The sequence below is a fragment of the Bufo bufo genome, chromosome 4 (assembly GCF_905171765.1).
Source record: "Bufo bufo chromosome 4, aBufBuf1.1, whole genome shotgun sequence".
Classification (NCBI taxonomy): domain Eukaryota; kingdom Metazoa; phylum Chordata; class Amphibia; order Anura; family Bufonidae; genus Bufo; species Bufo bufo.
Window position 1 is genome coordinate 404,462,737 of NC_053392.1, and position 18,855 is coordinate 404,481,591.

Sequence of the window (18,855 nt, forward strand, 5' to 3'; positions counted from 1 at the left end):
TACTGTGGAGACACGCTAGACACCCTTTACTGTGGAGACAAGCTACACACCCTTTACTGTGGAGACAAGCTACACACCCTTTACTGTGGAGACACGCTACACACCCTTTACTGTGGAGTCAAGCTACACACCCTTTACTGTGGAGACACGCTACACACCCTTTACTGTGGAGACACGCTACACACCATTTACTGTGGAGACACGCTACACACCCTTTACTGTGGAGACACGCTACACACCCTTTACTGTGGAGACACGCTACACACCCTTTACTGTGGAGACACGCTACACACCCTTTACTGTGGAGACACGCTACACACCCTTTACTGTGGAGACACGCTACACACCCTTTACTGTGGAGACACGCTACACACCCTTTACTGTGGAGACACGCTACACACCCTTTATTGTGGAGACACGCTACACACCCTTTACTGTGGAGACACGCTAGACACCCTTTACTGTGGAGACACGCTACACACCCTTTACTGTGGAGACAAGCTACACACCCTTTACTGTGGAGACAAGCTACACACCCTTTACTGTGGAGACACGCTACACACCCTTTACTGTGGAGACAAGCTACACACCCTTTACTGTGGAGACACGCTACACACCCTTTACTGTGGAGACACGCTACACACCATTTACTGTGGAGACACGCTACACACCCTTTACTGTGGAGACACGCTAGACACCCTTTACTGTGGAGACACGCTACACACCCTTTACTGTGGAGACACGCTACACACCCTTTACTGTGGAGACACGCTACACACCCTTTACTGTGGAGACACGCTAGACACACTGCCCTCACTGCCTCTCTCCACAACACATAATGGGCCACTTTAGAACTATTTTTCTAATAGAAATTTAAGATTTCAGTAATTAAGTTACATTACAAAAATGGTCAGTATCACTGCCACTACACTTTACGAAAATAAAAAGAATGACAGTTACACTTTAAAGAAGTATTCTAGGGGTAAATATTCCTGATGATGGAGGCACCATTCATTGTCACACAGAGGGGGAGATTTATGAAAACTGGTGTAAAGTATAACGGGCTTAGTTGTCCATAGAAACCAATCAGATTTCACCTTTCATTTTTCAGAGCTCCTTTGGAAAATAACAGGTGGAATTGATTGGTTGCTATAGACAACTAAGCCAGTTTTCCTTTGCACCATTTTTGATAAATCTCCCCCTATATGTCTTTGGAAAGCGGAAGTACAGGTTCCATGCACAAAGCTTTTACCAACTATCCAAAATAGCACCGCAAAATTATTAAAGAGGACCTGTCACCACGCCTGACATGCCTGTTTTAATAGCTTCATGCATTCCCCATGTAGTAACAATTCTGGAGCATCTATTCTCATATCTGTATGTTGTGCCATTCCTGTATTATTTCTACTAGAAGTTATGAATGAATTGCTATTAGCCTTCAGTTAAGGGTACAGAGCGGAGGTAACTAGTTGGGGTGTGTACCTGCACAGTCTGACTCTATCCAGTCAGTGCTGCCATTTTCAGACAGTGCAGATACACCCCCCCCCCAACTTGTTACCTCCCCTCTCTGTACTCTTACTGCATATAGCTAGCAATTATTCATAACTTCTAGTAGAAATAATAAAGGAATGGCACAACATACAGACCTAAGAATAGATGCTCCAGAATTTAGTATGTGGGGAATGCATGAAGCTATTAAAACAGACATGTCAGGAGTGTTGAAGGGTCCTCTTTAACTACATGAGAGTGTTCTAGTGAAGGGACCTCAAGGATTCCAATAGCCAACTTCTCTCTGATCGAGGCACTTTTATAAATAAGTAAATATCTATCTAGTCATACATTTTAGTCGTTTCAGGGTTTTTAGGTACTGCATATCTGTCTCGGTTGGCTTTAATATATTTAGAATTTCGTAAACAAATGGATTACAACAAAATGGGCATTATTTACTCCTCACATACTCACTCACATTTGTGCTTTGCTGGAAATAAATGATTCTGTCCCAACTGTTCCCTCAGTATGACAAATAGGAAAGATGTGTGTGCCTCTGTGTACATCACAAAAACCTAATGTAATCGGAACTAAAGTATTCAAATCAGTCTCACCTGAGATATACTGAACCCTGGTCTGTTTGGAGCCTAGGATGTATGGTAAAATGTACACATCTGATCAAGCTATTGCAGGATTTCTTCTTTTAGTAATTCTAACAGTCCTGATGATTGGACAAATTGGTTCTGTAGAACTTTTAGGTCATCTTTAGTGTAGTTAAAATGAAGTAGACATATGGGGTATGTTGACTGATAACTATTTTATGAGGTATCCGTACCCATCTTAAAAGCAGAGAAATTCAAATCTAGAAAATAGCAAATTTTTCAAAATTTTCTGTAAAGTTTGGATTTTTCAAAATACAGGTAAAACATATCGACTAACAAGAAGTACGATGTGTCATTAAAAAATGGTGTCTCAGAATTGTTTGGATAAGGGCTCATGTACAAGGCCATAGCTGTTTTTGCAGTTGGCAAATTTGCAATCAGTGTGTGAGAGATGAAGTCTCTAGTCATTATGGAACTGGAATGAAGGGACCACAGGGCCACACCAGTTCCTAGAATGATGCAACCTCATTGGCTTTTCTATAGAAACAGTGCTGCTCCCAACCCACGGCTGTCAGTTAAATGGAGCGCTGTTGGAATTCATGATACAAGTCATGATACAGGAGTTTTAGAAAACCTATGCATGTATCAGTGCAGCTCATACATTGATAGCAAATCTGAGATGTCATCATTGCTTAAAGGGGTTGTCCGGGTTCAGAGCTGAACCCAGACATACCCTTATTTTCACCCAGGCAGCCCCCCTGAGGCTAGCATCGGAGCATCTCATGCTCCGATGCGCTCCCTTGCCCTGCGCTAAATCGCGCAGGGTACGGGCTCTTTTGTTTTCAATAACACACTGCCGGGCGGTAACTTCTGCCCGGCAGTGTGTTTGGTGACGTCACCGGCTCTGAGGGGCGTTTTACTGGCTAGGGCAGAGCTAAATCCCGCCCATCAGTGCCGGTGACGTCACCGGGGTTCCTGTCAGCCCCACGGAGAGCCCCGGTACGTCACCGGATCTCCTAAAAATGCCTTTGCCCTGCGCAATTTAGCGTAGGGCAAAGGAGAGCATCGGAGCATGAACTGCTCCGATGCTCATGTCAGGGGGCTGCCGGGGTGAAAATGGATGTACCCCTTTAAGGGAGACCTACACATTTCTTGCTATAGAAATGTCGAGTTATTTCTGATATTGTTTGCAGACTTCTTAGGGTGCGCTGTTCTCATATAGACTGAGTTGCATATACGCTAGGGGCCAAGGACCTTTCTGCTGCAGCTCTCTTCCCAAGCCAAAGTTTTTACAAAACTGATATACTGTAATTGCATATTATTATAAATTATTGGATCCACTTGTATGGCAATATTTTATATAGATAGAAAGATTTTTTTTTTATTATACATAAAAGGAATCTATTCATTACTCAACAGATGCAGAAGTTTCCCTTAAAATTTCTCATGTGGAGCTGACTGCATAGAATCATCTAGTTGTGATTCTGTGTAGCTCTTACTGGGATCTTCAGTTACACAGTTATCAGCTACAAATAGTTCCAGAAGTCACACATAATCCATATCAGCTCCAGCCTGCGATCAGCTTACTATATAAGGAGGCCTCCTGCTATAGTGGAAATTCTTCCCGATAACCCTTTGTGACAACTACAGCCAATGGCACTGAGGGCTATTGTTGGTATGTCAATAGCAGCTGATGAGTGTCCCTGACAAGCCTTTACAAAAAACAGGGAAGAGAATTCCTATGAACATAGCACAATATACATGTATACAGCAGCATCTGACTCCCCCTTAGGCCTCCTGCACACGACCGTATGGCTTTTTCAGTGTTTTGCGGTCTGTTTTTCACTGATCCATTGTTCCGTTTTTTGTTTCCGTTGTGTTTCCGTTTCTGTTCCGTTTTTCCGTATGGCATATACAGTATACAGTAATGCATTTCCGTATGTGTTCCGTTTTTTTGCAGACCCATTGACTTGAATGGAGCCACGTGATTTGCGGGCAATAATAGGACATGTTCTCTCTTTAAACGGAAGGGATAAACGGAAATAAGGAAACGGAATGTACATTCTGTTTTTTTTGCGGAACCATTGAAATGAATGGTTCCGTATACGGAACTCAAAAAACGGGCAGTAAACGGGGAAAAAAACGGTCGTGTGCAGGAGGCCTTACCTGAATATTCAGTCATAATAAGTAATTACAAATGTATAAGGTTCTGCCTCCTAACGGTCATATGGCAAGCATATAATACCTTAATATGAGTGTTCCTTTATAAATGATATACAGTGCATTACCATTGTATGTGATAGGGTTTCAGCATTGCAATTTACTGTATTTTCAGTACAAATGCTAAATATGAACATAAATGCACATGTACATTCTTCCAAGCATTTAGTACCTTAAATAGAAATATATATGTAGTGCTTGTTCAGAATAACCTCCAGAAGGCCTATTCTGGGGCAGGTCATTGCTCTATGTTGGAGGCACTAATATTGAACTAGTGAAGAGCATTATCAGTGACAATATGCGACTAGAGATGAGCGAATTTCATGTTAGGAAATTCGTTCACGCTTCGTTGGGTGGTAAAAGCAGAATTGCGTTATGGATTCCGTTACCACAGACCATAACGCAATTCTATGATGGAATGCATAATAGAATGCCTTTAGAGGCATTCCGTTATTCATTCGTCATAACAGAAGTCTATGGGCTGCAAAACGGATCCGTCCCGTTTCTGTTATGCAGGAGAGGACTCGCCTGCATTACGGAAACGGGACAGATCCGTTTTGCAGCTCATAGACTTCTATTATGGCGGAATGAATAACGGAATGCCTCTAAAGGCATTCTATTATGCATTCCATCATAGAAATGCGTTATGGCCCGTGGTAGCGGAATCCATAACGCAATTCTCCTTTTACTGCCAAACGAAGCGTGAACGAATTTCCTAACATGAAATTCTCTCATCTCTATATGCGACCCTTCCTTATGTCTTTGTTTTGTCAGACTTAAAGCAAAATTAAAATTGCTGTTGCCATTCACACAGCAGATGTTGTCATGGTAACGGATTATGTCAATGAATAATATAGATCAAAATTTCAACATGTAAAAAAAAGAAACCAGCACGCATTTCATTCCAAAGCTGGGAAACAATGTACCTTACCATTAGAGTGTGGGCCATAGGAAAAATGCATGTAACACAGACCAGAGCTTCACAACATGGGTGCTTCTCGGGTCTTTGGCATGATCCCTCTTAGCACATTGTCTTATGGTTTGGCAGACTTGAGCTTTCTATCTGCTCCCGTAAACATGTAATAGCAAATCAGACTGAATACTAAAAGGTACTTTCATATTTATGCAAATAGTAATAAGACCGTCAAGAACGCTATTTTATAGATACTTTGTGGGTCATTTATTAAGACCGGTGTTTAAGACGCTGGTTTTAATAACCTCTATATCCCCTGGATCTGCTGAAGTTATGAAGAGACGCTAGCCTCTCCATAACTTTGGCGTAAAATAAGGAAGCTTACTTACTGGCTTACATTTAGACTATTTTCAACGCTAAAACAGACATAGAATATGATGAATGAGATGGGCCTTCCAGCCCGACCCCTTCACTGCCCAGGCCACGCCCACTTTTTTTAGACCATGGTGTGAGCGGGGAAAAGTCGCAGATTGCGGCACAAAGGCTATTTGCGATGCAATCTGCACAATAAATATGCCTAATATAGGCGTATTTCTGGATAATAAATGACCCCCTTTATATCTACAGTAATTCTCAAGGATCTCCACCAGAGAGTGTATGCTGATTAAATGCTTCTTTTCTTTTAGTAGTTAAGCAACTTGTGCTTCAGAGCTGCTCTTCATTTTGTAGTAACAGGAAGTTACAGCCATTTTGGAAACTATGGTGAACTTTTTTAGTCACCCAGTCACAGGAGCTACATAGCAGTATCTAGGGACTGACCTTCTTTCCCCTTTTCTCCACGTTTCTCCATCTTGTGTGCTACTCCCATAGTTACACTAGAATACAGTACTAAATGGGAAAAATAAGCAATTTTTTTAATATAATCATATGTAGCTATGATTTGGCTAAGGTCAGCAATGTGCATTAGATAGCTGGCAGCTAAATGCTTGTTCAGCCACTGCTATTCCCACATTTACATGGCCTGAACATTATCTGGAATGGGCCTTCCTATGAACGTTCGTCCTCGGAAATTGGCCCGTGTAAGGTCCATTCACACATCCGCAATGGAATTACGGACCCATTCATTTCTATGGGGCTGCACAATGTGTGGCCCGGATCCGGAATTGCGGACTCGCACTTCCGGGTCCGCAATTCCGATCCCGAAAAAAATAGAACATCTCATATTCTTGTCCGCAATAGCAGACAAGAATAGGCATATTCTATTAGTGCCGGCAATGTGCGGTCCGCAAAATGCGGAACGCGCATTGCTGGTTTCCGTGTTTTGCGGATCCGCAAAACACACACGGATGTGTGAATGGACCCTAAAGGTGCCACACATCACCTGTTGAACAAGCAAAGCACTTCATCTAGTGAAATGATTTGAGATGCGGACACCTCAATCATCGTTCCCGGGCAGCAGATCTTGGTGTCTAAACAGCGATCTGTTGCCCAGGAACAATGATTTTGTATGAGGACAAGCGATAGCAGCAGCCATTGCTTGTTCTTATACTGTGGAGTAGATCGCCGTAAATGCAGCGTTTCACCTCCTCATAACGAGCAGCCGATTGTCGGGAAGGAATGCTTTCTTCTTCTTTCTGACAATCGGCTGCTCCTCACAGCGTCTAAATGCAGCTTAAGCCACAGCCAGACCCCACAGGTGGTGGCTCATCTCCCTTGTTAACAAGAGTATTTGGCACATTAAAATCCAATAGCCCATTTTTTTCCCCAACACCTGCTGTCAGGGTGGGAGACATACACATTAGATGAGCAGACAAGCCCTTTGAAATTGGCACGTTCAGCAGCATTACTCTTATGTGTATGCCCAGCTTACCTGGCAGTTACTGGAAACAAAGGCCTCATGTGCAGGACCAATTATTTTGTGTTAACTGCCGATTATGCACTTACCTCTAAGGCCTCTTTCACACAGGCGTCACGTTTTGGCTCAGGGTGCGTCCCGGGTGCATTGCGGCAAACCCGCGCGAGTAGGTACGCAATAGCAGTCAGTTTTGACTGCGATTGCGTTCCGTTGTTCAGTTTTTATCGCGCGGGGGCAATGTGTTTTGCACGTGCATAATAAAAAACTGAATGTGGTACTCAGACCCGAACTTCTTAACTGAAGTTCAGGTTTGGGTTCAAGGTTGTGTAGATGTAACTATTTGCCCTTGTAACATGGTTATAAAGGAAAATAATAGCATTCTTAATACAGAATGCTTAGTACAATAGGGCTGGAGGGGTTAAAAAAATAATAATAATAATTTAACTCACCTTAATCCACTTGTTCGCGCAGCCTGGCTTCTCTTCTGTCTTCTTTCTTCAGGACCTGAGTAAAGGACCTTTGATGACATCGCTGCGCTCATCACATGGTCAATCACATGCTCCATCACCATGGTGATGGATCATGTGACGGACCATGTGATGAACACAGTGACGTCACCACAGGTCATTTTCCTCCTGCACAGCAAAGAAGAAGAAAGAAGAGAAGCCGGGCTACGCGAACAAGTGGATTAAGGTGAGTTAAATTTTTTATTTTTTTTTAACCCCTCCAGCCCTATTTTAGTAAGTATTCTGTATTAAGAATGCTATTATTTTCCCTTATAACCATGTTGTAAGGGAAAATAATATAATGATCGGGTCCCCATCCCGATCGTCTCCTAGCGACCGTGCGTGAAAATCGCACCGCATCCGCACTTGTTTGCGGATGCTTGCGATTTTCATGCAGCCCCATTCATTTCTATGGGGCCTGCGTTGTGTGAAAAACGCACAAAGTAGAGCATGCTGCGATTTTCACGCAACGCACAAGTGATGCGTGAAAATCATCGCTCATGTGCACAGCCACATAGAAGTGAATGGGTCCGGATGCAGTGCGGGTGCAATGTGTTCACCTCACGCATTGCACCCGCACGGAAATCTCGCCCGTCTGAAAGAGGCCTAACTGTTATGTTAGGCTGAGCAGGCTGTATTTTCTATACCGCACAGCAAGTGTTGTCCAGAGGTAGCGGCCTCGGTTCTCTTGTCAGCTCTGCGGCGAAACCGCTGGCCATTGTACAGGCAGAAAAGAGTGAAGAAAAACAGGACTAATCCAACGGCGCTCTCCCCAAAGAAGGACCTCGGAACTAGGTGAGTATATTCAGATGGTTTCAAGGGTGCATTGCCTGTACCTGGCTTCTAAATCTTGGTGTTAATTGTGGGAGTGTTCCTGAATAGTGATGAGCGGTATAGGCAATATTCGAATGCGCGATATTTCGCTAATTTTTGGCCAAATATTCACGATAAAAAGGCAAATTTGAGAATTTGTGATCTCCAGTCATTGTTTACTTCATTGCAAAAATCGGCAATGTAATATATTCGCGATAAATTTGCGAGTATAATATTCAACACTATTTGCAAATACGAATATATAGCACTATATTCAAAATATTTGCGAATCCTCGATGTGGCGATATTCGCAATTAAAATTTGTGATTCTAATATTCGCGCTCAACACTATTCCCGGATTTACATTAAGTTGAGATAAGAGCACTCAGCTATAAATAAGAATACGGAATGAGTATGTCCTATACAATTCACCCACCGGGTTGTAGGTCTGTGTCTGTTTGCTATTATTTATTCATTAGTACAATAATAATGCCATTGTCTTTAAATCAGGTGTAATTGCCTACTTGAGAGTGTACTGAACATAGCTTCTTATGACCTTAAGCATTATCTCATTGTGCCTCCAGCTGTTGAGCTGGTATTATGTCAGTGTGCATCCTTACAGAAGAGATACAGCTACAAATGGCACAATATTATATCACAGAAACTCATTATTTTATGTTTCCATATGATAACAAATTGTTGAAATATGGATAATGTATTCTAGATTAACACAAGCAGGCACATGAAGGCTGCTTTCATGGTATAATAAAGGCATTGTATGCATTGTTATAATAAAATCAGTTGCATTTAATTTCTAGTTATTATAAATAATGAGGATCAAGAAAAAAGAGGGCTTTGCTATGTGTGTATGCTTTGTGCCACACTACTTTACTCAGATATAGATGTGCTAATGGTGTCTTCTGTATTACATTAATAACTTCATTGAATGCTTTCCGCTTTGCATTTGTGCTATGCCGGCAAAGGATATTGACAGGCTATTCCTCTGATGAAGTGATTCATCTTCACAAGCTTTTCTTGTCAGTGAAACCATTGGATAACGAATAGACCCAAGCATGCATTACAATTTATAATGCATCAATTTAAAGAAAAATTGCAGAAATAATCTTCTCATCTGACCCTATTGGTCTACCCAGTCCATGTGCCTTAGTCCATTGGTCCATGAGTCAGTTTGTTCATCACATAGATAGTAGAGAGCAGTGACAATAACAAAATTCCGTTTTCTTGGATCGTTGTACAAAGAAAATACATTCAGGCAAGTTTTACACAAGCATTTTGCAGTAATATTACAAGTGTAATAACTAGTGTTGAGCATATTGAAGTTAACAAAGTGGAATTCTATCAGAATTTCAGGAAAAATTTGAATCTCCACAAAACCCGAATTTCTTGGAGCTTCATGGTAACAAATCAATTTTTTCTGAAATTGCGGTAAAAAAATATATATACTCCCCGCATCTGTTTGATCATGGACTGGTCAACTTAGGGTCCACTCACACATCCGTGTGTGTTTTGCGGATCCGCAAAACACGGACAACGGCAATGTGCGTTCCGCGTTTTGCAGACCGCGCATCGCCGGCACTTAATAGAAAATGCCTAATCTTGTCCGCAATTGCAGACAAAAATAGGACATGTTCTATTTTTTTCGGGATTGCAATTGCGGACCCGGAAGTGCGGGTCCGCATTTCAGGATCCGGGCAGCACATCGTGCGGCCCCATAGAAATGAATGGGTCCACAATTCCGTTCCGTAAAATGCGGAACAGAATTGCGGACGTGCTAATTGACCCTTAATTGAATAAAACGCGCCAATTCTCGCATGCGCTGATGTGTGACATCACAGAGCCATCCAGTGTGATGACGTGGTGACGTCATTACATCAGCGCACACAAGTATTGGTGTGTTTTCTTTCATTAAGATGGCTGTGATGGCCTCTCCACGATCAGATAAATGAGGTAAGTATGTATTTGTTTGTTTTAACCCCATGATTGGCTGAATGTGACTCTCAGATGGGTCGATTAGTGTTGAACACGGCTCCTGAGGAGTTAAATGACAGGTGGAGGAGTTATCGCCGTTCCCAATCATTGGTCCCGCTCCATACAATGGAATGTGATTCGTTACAACGTAATCCGCAATGAATCAAATTTCTTGTTGAAGTTCGGCAAAGTAGCCAAATAAACATTTTTGAAAACTCATCACCAATAAACACCAAACTAACAGTGGGTCTAATCACCCAAAATAATGGGCACTCTGGTTGGGACATGCAGCCATATTAGAGGTGGATTATGATGTGGTTGAGTATTACGCTTGTGGAAAACGAGCATACACTGGATCTCCCATGTCTAGGGCCAGCACTACATGTAAAATGCCTATTCTTGTCTGCATAGGACATGCTCTATATTTTTGGTGGGGCCGCAGGATGGAACAACGGATGCGGACAGCAATGAATGTGGACCTATTCATACGGTCGCTGGAATGCACCCTAACAAGCACATTTAAGTCCATGGATCGCAGTTGTGCTTGGTATTGTAGCTCAGACCCATTCACTTGAAGCTGTGCCTAGGCCACGTGACCAATGAATGTGACATCACTGGCCTAGGAAGAGGCCTCTTCAAACAGCTGATTGACGGAGGTGCTGGGAGTTGGATCCCCATCAATCAGATACTGATGGTCTATCCTGAGTATAGGTCATCATTTTTAAACACAGGCAATCTCTTTAATACTTTCTCTCTTTTTATGAATCACTCCTGATTTTGTCTTCCACAACTGCAGAGAAAAACCAGGTTGTAACCTAGGGTGGTACTAGTGTTGGCAGCTAGCGAGAAATTGACACGTGACAGCAGCGCGGCCAAAAAAATGTGTGGTCAGGCTAGTGGCAGCCATTACAAACTGATTGTCAGTTGCTTGCTTATTGTTGAAAGGTCACCCTACAGCACTGTGCGGCTATTAACTTCAGCTGACAGTCATACAGTATTTGTATCATGGCAATGACTCAAGCGCCTACCGTCCGCCTCCTCTGGTGCTCCCCTTAATTATTGATTGTCTTTTTTAAATTTTCATTTGATATAATACTGATAGAGGTATCCAGTGTGGGGAATGTAACATATCTTAAAATTGCAAATGCAGTTACGCACGTCCTATTTTGTTTGTGAAGAAAGAAAAGTCTAAAGTTACATTATTGCCTTTGTATAAAAGAAAATGCACTTTCATCAAGTATCTATATGTAGTACACACCTTTTCTATACTGTCTAATTTAATATACATTATAATATTTTTTTCAATATCATAAATTCATTAGACCTTCACACTCCAGCAGCTCCTTGATAAATATGAAATGTAGCCCCTGGTAACAAAGTCCGTCCAGTTTTTCTAGTTAATCTATGATTGCAGATGAGTCCCAGGAATCTACAATACTTTATAAAGGAAAGCAATTATGTTCTCGTGTATGGTGTACTCCCTGTTAATTTGTGTCACTAGTCATGTTTTTATATTCTTTCTGTATGTCATAAATATCTGAGATGCTCTCATACACTTATTCCATTTCTGTATGAAGACAAATTGAAATTGATTGAATTCTTTTCACTGAATTAGATGGACATACCATATATGTATGCCGCATATAAGACATATGGTGCCTGCTGAGAGTTCTTAGAGTGGAAATCACACAGACTAAATAGAATAAAACCTCTTAAACAGACCTCCTTTTTAACCGCTTGCTGCACATGTAACGCCGAAAGGCGTCATTGCGGCGGCTCTCCCAGGCTACGCTAACGCCGATTGGCGTCATCTCGCGTGAGCCGAGATTTCCTGTGAACGCGCGCACACAGGCGCGCGCGTTCACAGGATCGGAAGGTAAGCGAGTGGATCTCCAGCCTGCCAGCGGCGATCGTTCGCTGGCAGGCTGGAGATGTGATTTTTTTAACCCCTAACAGGTATATTAGACGCTGTTTTGATAACAGCGTCTAATATACCTGCTACCTGGTCCTCTGGTGGTCCCTTTTGTTTGGATCGACCACCAGAGGACACAGGTAGCTCAGCAATATGTAGCACCAAGCACCACTACACTACACTACACCCCCCCTGTCACTTATTAACCCCTTATTAGCCCCTGATCACCCCTGATCACCCCATATAGACTCCCTGATCACCCCCCTGTCATTGATCACCCCCTGTCATTGATCACCCCCCTCAAAAGCTCCATTCAGACGTCCACATGATTTTTACGGATCCACTGATAGATGGATCGGATCCGCAAAACGCATACGGACGTCTGAATGGAGCCTTACAGGGGCGTGATCAATGACGGGGGTGATCACCCCATATAGACTCCCTGATCACCCCCCTGTCATTGATCACCCCCCTGTCATTGATCACCCCCCTGTAAGGCTGCATTCAGATGTCCGTATGTTTTTTACGGATACATGGATCGGATCCGCAAAACACATACAGACGTCTGAATGGAGCCTTACAGGGGGGTGATCACCCCATATAGACTCCCTGATCACCCCCCTGTCATTGATTACCCCCTTGTAAGGCTCCATTCAGACGTCTGTATGATTTTTAGGGATCCACTGATACATGGATCGGATCCGCAAAACACATACGGACGTCTGAATGGAGCCTTACAGGGGCGTGATCAATGACGGGGGTGATCACCCCATATAGACTCCCTGATCACCCCCCTGTCATTGATCACCCCCCCTGTCATTGATCACCCCCCTGTAAGGCTGCATTCAGATGTCCGTATGTTTTTTACGGATCCACGGATACATGGATCGGATCCGCAAAACACATACAGACGTCTGAATGGAGCCTTACAGGAGGGTGATCACCCCATATAGACTCCCTGATCACCCCCCTGTCATTGATTACCCCCTTGTAAGGCTCCATTCAGACGTCTGTATGATTTTTAGGGATCCACTGATACATGGATCGGATCCGCAAAACACGTACGGACGTCTGAATGGAGCCTTACAGGGGCGTGATCAATGACGGGGGTGATCACCCCATATAGACTCCCTGATCACCCCCCTGTCATTGATCACCCCCCTGTCATTGATCACCCCCCTGTAAGGCTGCATTCAGATGTCCGTATGTTTTTTACGGATCCACGGACACATGGATCGGATCCGCAAAACACATACAGACATCTGAATGGAGCCTTACAGGGTGGTGATCACCCCATATAGACTCCCTGATCACCCCCCTGTCATTGATCACCCCCTTGTAAGGCTCCATTCAGACGTCCGTATGATTTTTACGGATCCACTGATACATGGATCGGATCCGCAAAACACATACGGACGTCTGAATGGAGCCTTACAGGGGGGTGATCAATGACAGGGGGTGATCACCCCATATAGACTCCCTGATCACCCCCCTTTCATTGATCACCCCCCTGTCATTGATCACCCCCCTGTAAGGCTGCATTCAGATGTCCGTATGTTTTTTTTACGGATCCACGGATACATAGATCGGATCCGCAAAACACATACGGACATCTGAATGGAGCCTTACAGGGGGGTGATCAATGACAGGGGGGTGATCACCCCATATAGACTCCCTGATCACCCCCCCTGTCATTGATCACCCCCCTGTCATTGATCACCCCCCTGTAAGGCTCCATTCAGATATTTTTTTGCCCAACTTAGCGGAAATTTTTTTTTTTTTCTTACAAAGTCTCATATTCCACTAACTTGTGTCAAAAAATAAAATCTCACATGAACTCACCATACCCCTCACGGAATCCAAATGCATAAAATTTTTTAGACATTTATATTCCAGACTTCTTCTCACGCTTTAGGGCCCCTAGAATGCCAGGGCAGTATAAATACCCCACATGTGACCCCATTTCGGAAAGAAGACACCCCAAGGTATTCCGTGAGGGGCATATTGAGTCCATGAAAGATTGAAATTTTTGTCCCAAGTTAGCGGAAAGGGAGACTTTGTGAGAAAAAAAAAAATTCTATGAACTCGCCATGCCCCTCATTGAATACCTTGGGGTGTCTTCTTTCCAAAATGGGGTCACATGTGGGGTATTTATACTGCCCTGGCATTCTAGGGGCCCTAAAGCGTGAGAAGAAGTCTGGGATCCAAATGTCTAAAAATGCCCTCATAAAATGAATGTGGGCCCCTTTGCGCATCTAGGCTGCAAAAAAGTGTCACACATGTGGTATCGCCGTACTCAGGAGAAGTTGGGCAATGTGTTTTGGGGTGTCATTTTACATATACCCATGCTGGGTGAGATAAATATCTTGGTCAAATGCCAACTTTGTATAAAAAATGGGAGAAGTTGTCTTTTGCCGAGATATTTCTCTCACCCAGCATGAGTATATGTAAAAAGACACCCCAAAACACATTGCCCAACTTCTCCTGAATACGGCGATACCACATGTGTGACACTTTTTTGCAGCCTAGGTGGGCAAAGGGGCCCACATTCCAAAGAGCACCTTTAGGATTTCACAGGTCATTTACCTACTTACCACACATTATGGCCCCTGGAAAATGCCAGGGCAGTATAACTACCCCACAAGTAACCCCATTTTGGAAAGAAGACACCCCAAGGTATTCCGTGAGGGGCATGGCGAGTTCCTAGAATTTTATATTTTTTGTCACAAGTTAGCGGAAAATGCAGATTTTTTATTTATTTTTTTTCCTTACAAAGTCTCATATTCCACTAACTTGTGACAAAAAATAAAAACTTCCATGAACTCACTATGCCCATCACGAAATACCTTGGGTTGTCTTCTTTCCAAAATGGGGTCACTTGTGGGGTAGTTATACTGCCCTGGCATTTTAGGGGCCGAATGCGTGAGAAGTGGTTTGAAATCAAAATCTGTAAAAAATGGCCGGTGAAATCCGAAAGGTGCTCTTTGGAATTTTGGGCCCCTTTGCCCACCAAGGCTGCAAAAAAGTGTCACACATGTGGTATCGCTGTACTCAGGAGAAGTTGGGCAATGTGTTTTGTGGTGTAATTTTACATATACCCATGCTGGGTGAGAGAAATATCTTGGCAAAAGACAACTTTTCCCATTTTTTTTATACAAAGTTGGCATTTGACCAAGATATTTATCTCACCCAGCATGGGTATATGTAAAATGACACCCCAAAACACATTGCCCAACTTCTCCTGGGTACGGAGATACCACATGTGTGACACTTTTTTGCAGCCTAGGTGGGCAAAGGGGCCCACATTCCAAAGAGCACCTTTCGGATTTCACCGGTCATTTTTTACACATTTTGATTTCAAATTACTTACCACACATTTGGGCCCCTAGAATGCCAGGGCAGTATAACTACCCCACAAGTGACCCCATTTTGGAAAGAAGACACCCCAAGGTATTCGCTGATGGGCATAGTGAGTTCATAGAAGTTTTTATTTTTTGTCACAAGTTAGTGGAATATGAGACTTTGTAAGAAAAAAATAAAAATAAAAAATAAATCATCATTTTCCACTAACTTGTGACAAAAAATAAAAAGTTCTATGAACTCACTATGCCCATCAGCGAATACCTTAGGGTGTCTACTTTCCGAAATGGGGTCATTTGTGGGGTGTTTGTACTGTCTGGGCATGGTAGAACCTCAGGAAACATGACAGGTGCTCAGAAAGTCAGAGCTGCTTCAAAAAGCGGAAATTCACATTTTTGTACCATAGTTTGTAAACGCTATAACTTTTACCCAAACCATTTTTTTCTTACCCAAACATTTTTTTTTTATCAAAGACATGTAGAACAATAAATTTAAAGAAAAATTTATATATGTATGTCGTTTTTTTTTGCAAAATTTTACAACTGAAAGTGAAAAATGTCATTTTTTTGCAAAAAAAAACGTTAAATTTCGATTAATAACAAAAAAAGTAAAAATGTCAGCAGCAATGAAATACCACCAAATGAAAGCTCTATTAGTGAGAAGAAAAGGAGGTAAAATTCATTTGGGTGGTAAGTTGCATGACCGAGCAATAAACCGCTAAATTTGTGGAGTGCCGATTTGTAAAAAAGGGCCTGGTCACTAGGGGGGTATAAACCTGTGGTCCTTAAGTGGTTAAACATGTTGACATGTTGACCAGAAAATTTTACATTTTCCCCATTTCCACTGCAAAGTAATTGTTTGGTTGTCTCAAACATGTCTATGTCTTTCCAGTTGCTAATATAACCCTAACATATTCCACAGAGCATTACAACCCTCACATCAGTCACTCTTCTGAACAGACTTTAAATTTATTGTCCCTATGTCAAACAGACAGACATACAAGGTAACTTTCATAGGATGACAAATTATGTGTGAAGGACAACCACACAAACAGTGGAAGAACATACCATGCATACAACCAGATTCAGACCCTAGATCATGGTGCTACAGGGCAGCAAAGTTCTCGTGCTGCCTATAGTTTTCACCGTACCAAAAATCTATCAAGTATATAGTAAGTTTCTAAAAGGGATTGTCCAAGAATGTTTTTGCACCCCACTTGGCAGACCTGTAATGGGAAACTTCCTGGCTCTGGCTCCCCGTTCCTTCTCCTCGCGGCCTGTGATGCTCTGCTGCACTCACTCACTGAAAACATCCAGTTTTACACCACTTGCAGACAATCACTGGCTGCGACGGGTACCGCCTCTCCTAATGTCATGACAAATGGTGGAAAAGATGATGATAATCCTCAGGATAGACCATCATTATCTTATTGTGAGGGCTCCCAGTCCCGGCACCCTCGCTGATCAGCTGTTTCAATGAGCTGGTGAGCACTTCTGGCTCCCGATAGCTTTCCAAGCACAGTGCTGTACATTATATAACGGCTGTGCTTGGTGTTGCAGCTCAGCCCCATGAACTTAAATAGGGCTGAGTTGCATTGGGCCATGTGACAGATGTACAGTGATGTCACTGGCTTATTAAGAGGCAGCAGCACTCACAGACTTCTAACAACTGATTGGCAGGGGTCCTGGGTGTCGGACACCCACAGATCTCATATTAATTACCTATCCTGAGCAAAGGTGATTGATATCTTTTCCCGGATAAACCCTTTACAGTACTTCAATTTATAGTTTCAGAATTAATTTTGTACATGATGCAATCTGCACAGAAATAGCGGTACATGATATAGTACAAAAATGATTGCTGTAAGAAAGATGAAGAGTCTTCTTTACAGATAAGAAAGTGTAGCCTAGGGGGTCTCCTCTTTCTTAGGTGTCCTAGAGATTAATAAATTTGCTTTACAGTATAGCAGCCATTTCCATACCTGAAACAGTAAAGGGCCACCCAAACTAGAACATGTAAAGGCGCTTTTATACTACGCCAACGAGCAGACAGTTATCGCCGATGTTCCTTCCCAATAACTGCCTGTTCATCAGTGGAGGTCAAGGGCTGCATTTACTTGCAGTGATCACCACCACTATATGGTCCTCATACAAATGTATTGCTTCTGGACAGAAGATGGCTGTTTACACAGCATGATCTGCTATCCAGAAATGATGATTGAGATGTCCGCATGAAAGGTCATTTCGTCTAATGAATGAATGTTTTGCTTGTTCATCAGGTGATGTGCAGTACATTTACATGGGCTGATTATCGTGAACGAGCATTCACATGATCATTTGCTCCCAATGATCTTCCCGAAAATCGGGCATTGAAAATCCACCATTAGAATTACATGTTTCTGGAACCATTAACCCATCATCACCTTTTTTCTGCTAAAGCTTCCTGCCCTGTAAGAATACTGTGTAAATGTACTGTACATTAGCCCATGCCTTGTCCTTGAGCGGTGATCTTGGTTTTGTAAATCCATCACCTTCTACCTTTTTTTTACTGAATCTCCACACATTTTATCCATAACCACCTATGACCGCTGCTTAACCGCTTTTCATTCATTTGATTCCCTTATCTATATCAAATATAAAATGAGATATCTCAGAAAGCCACCTGCTTTCTATCCAAACAAAATTAGCTATTTGATAGGAATGTTTTCTTGTCAGGTCACAAAGGCTTGGTGATATTGTCAGATGTGCTTTTACCCTATGGTAAACTGAGAGTGTATCACATTTATGCATTTTTATATCTTCTGTTATTAGGTTTTATGCTGAACAGATTTCACTGTGTCTTCACACAATGGAATGAATAATTTGGATTATTAATTTGCACTTCCATAATTACAGTATGCATTTGGAGTTTTTATTTTTCAAAGTCACTTTCACATGCAATCTACATCAATGCCAACATTTTGAGGCTATAGAAAGTGTTATATTTTAATGATCTTGCTAGTAATACAAAAATGAAATGTTATAAACCAAACAGAGAAACGACACAGCCTATTAAGGTAGATTAAATGGTATGGTTGAATAGCAAATGCACAGTACCTGAAAAATGCTTATTTTTAAATGCATCTTTTTCTACCTAGAAAATTGTGATTTGAAGTAATTATTAAAGCAAATACAAGATAACACATGGGGATGACTTGG

General features: G+C 42.3%; 1 protein-coding gene and 1 long non-coding RNA gene across 2 annotated transcripts in view; one reads left to right on the top strand and one right to left on the bottom strand.

Annotated features, from left to right (window-relative positions):
- PACRG (parkin coregulated) overlaps positions 1 to 18,855 on the top strand; it is a 600,083-nt gene that overhangs the window by 502,597 nt on the left and 78,631 nt on the right. The gene's annotated exons all lie outside the window — the stretch shown is intronic.
- LOC120998576 lies at positions 3,100 to 17,007 on the bottom strand. The gene is made up of 3 exons (XR_005778433.1): positions 16,994 to 17,007; positions 6,993 to 6,997; positions 3,100 to 3,231 (listed from the first exon to the last, which is right to left on the bottom strand). It is a non-coding gene; the product is annotated as an uncharacterized LOC120998576 (long non-coding RNA).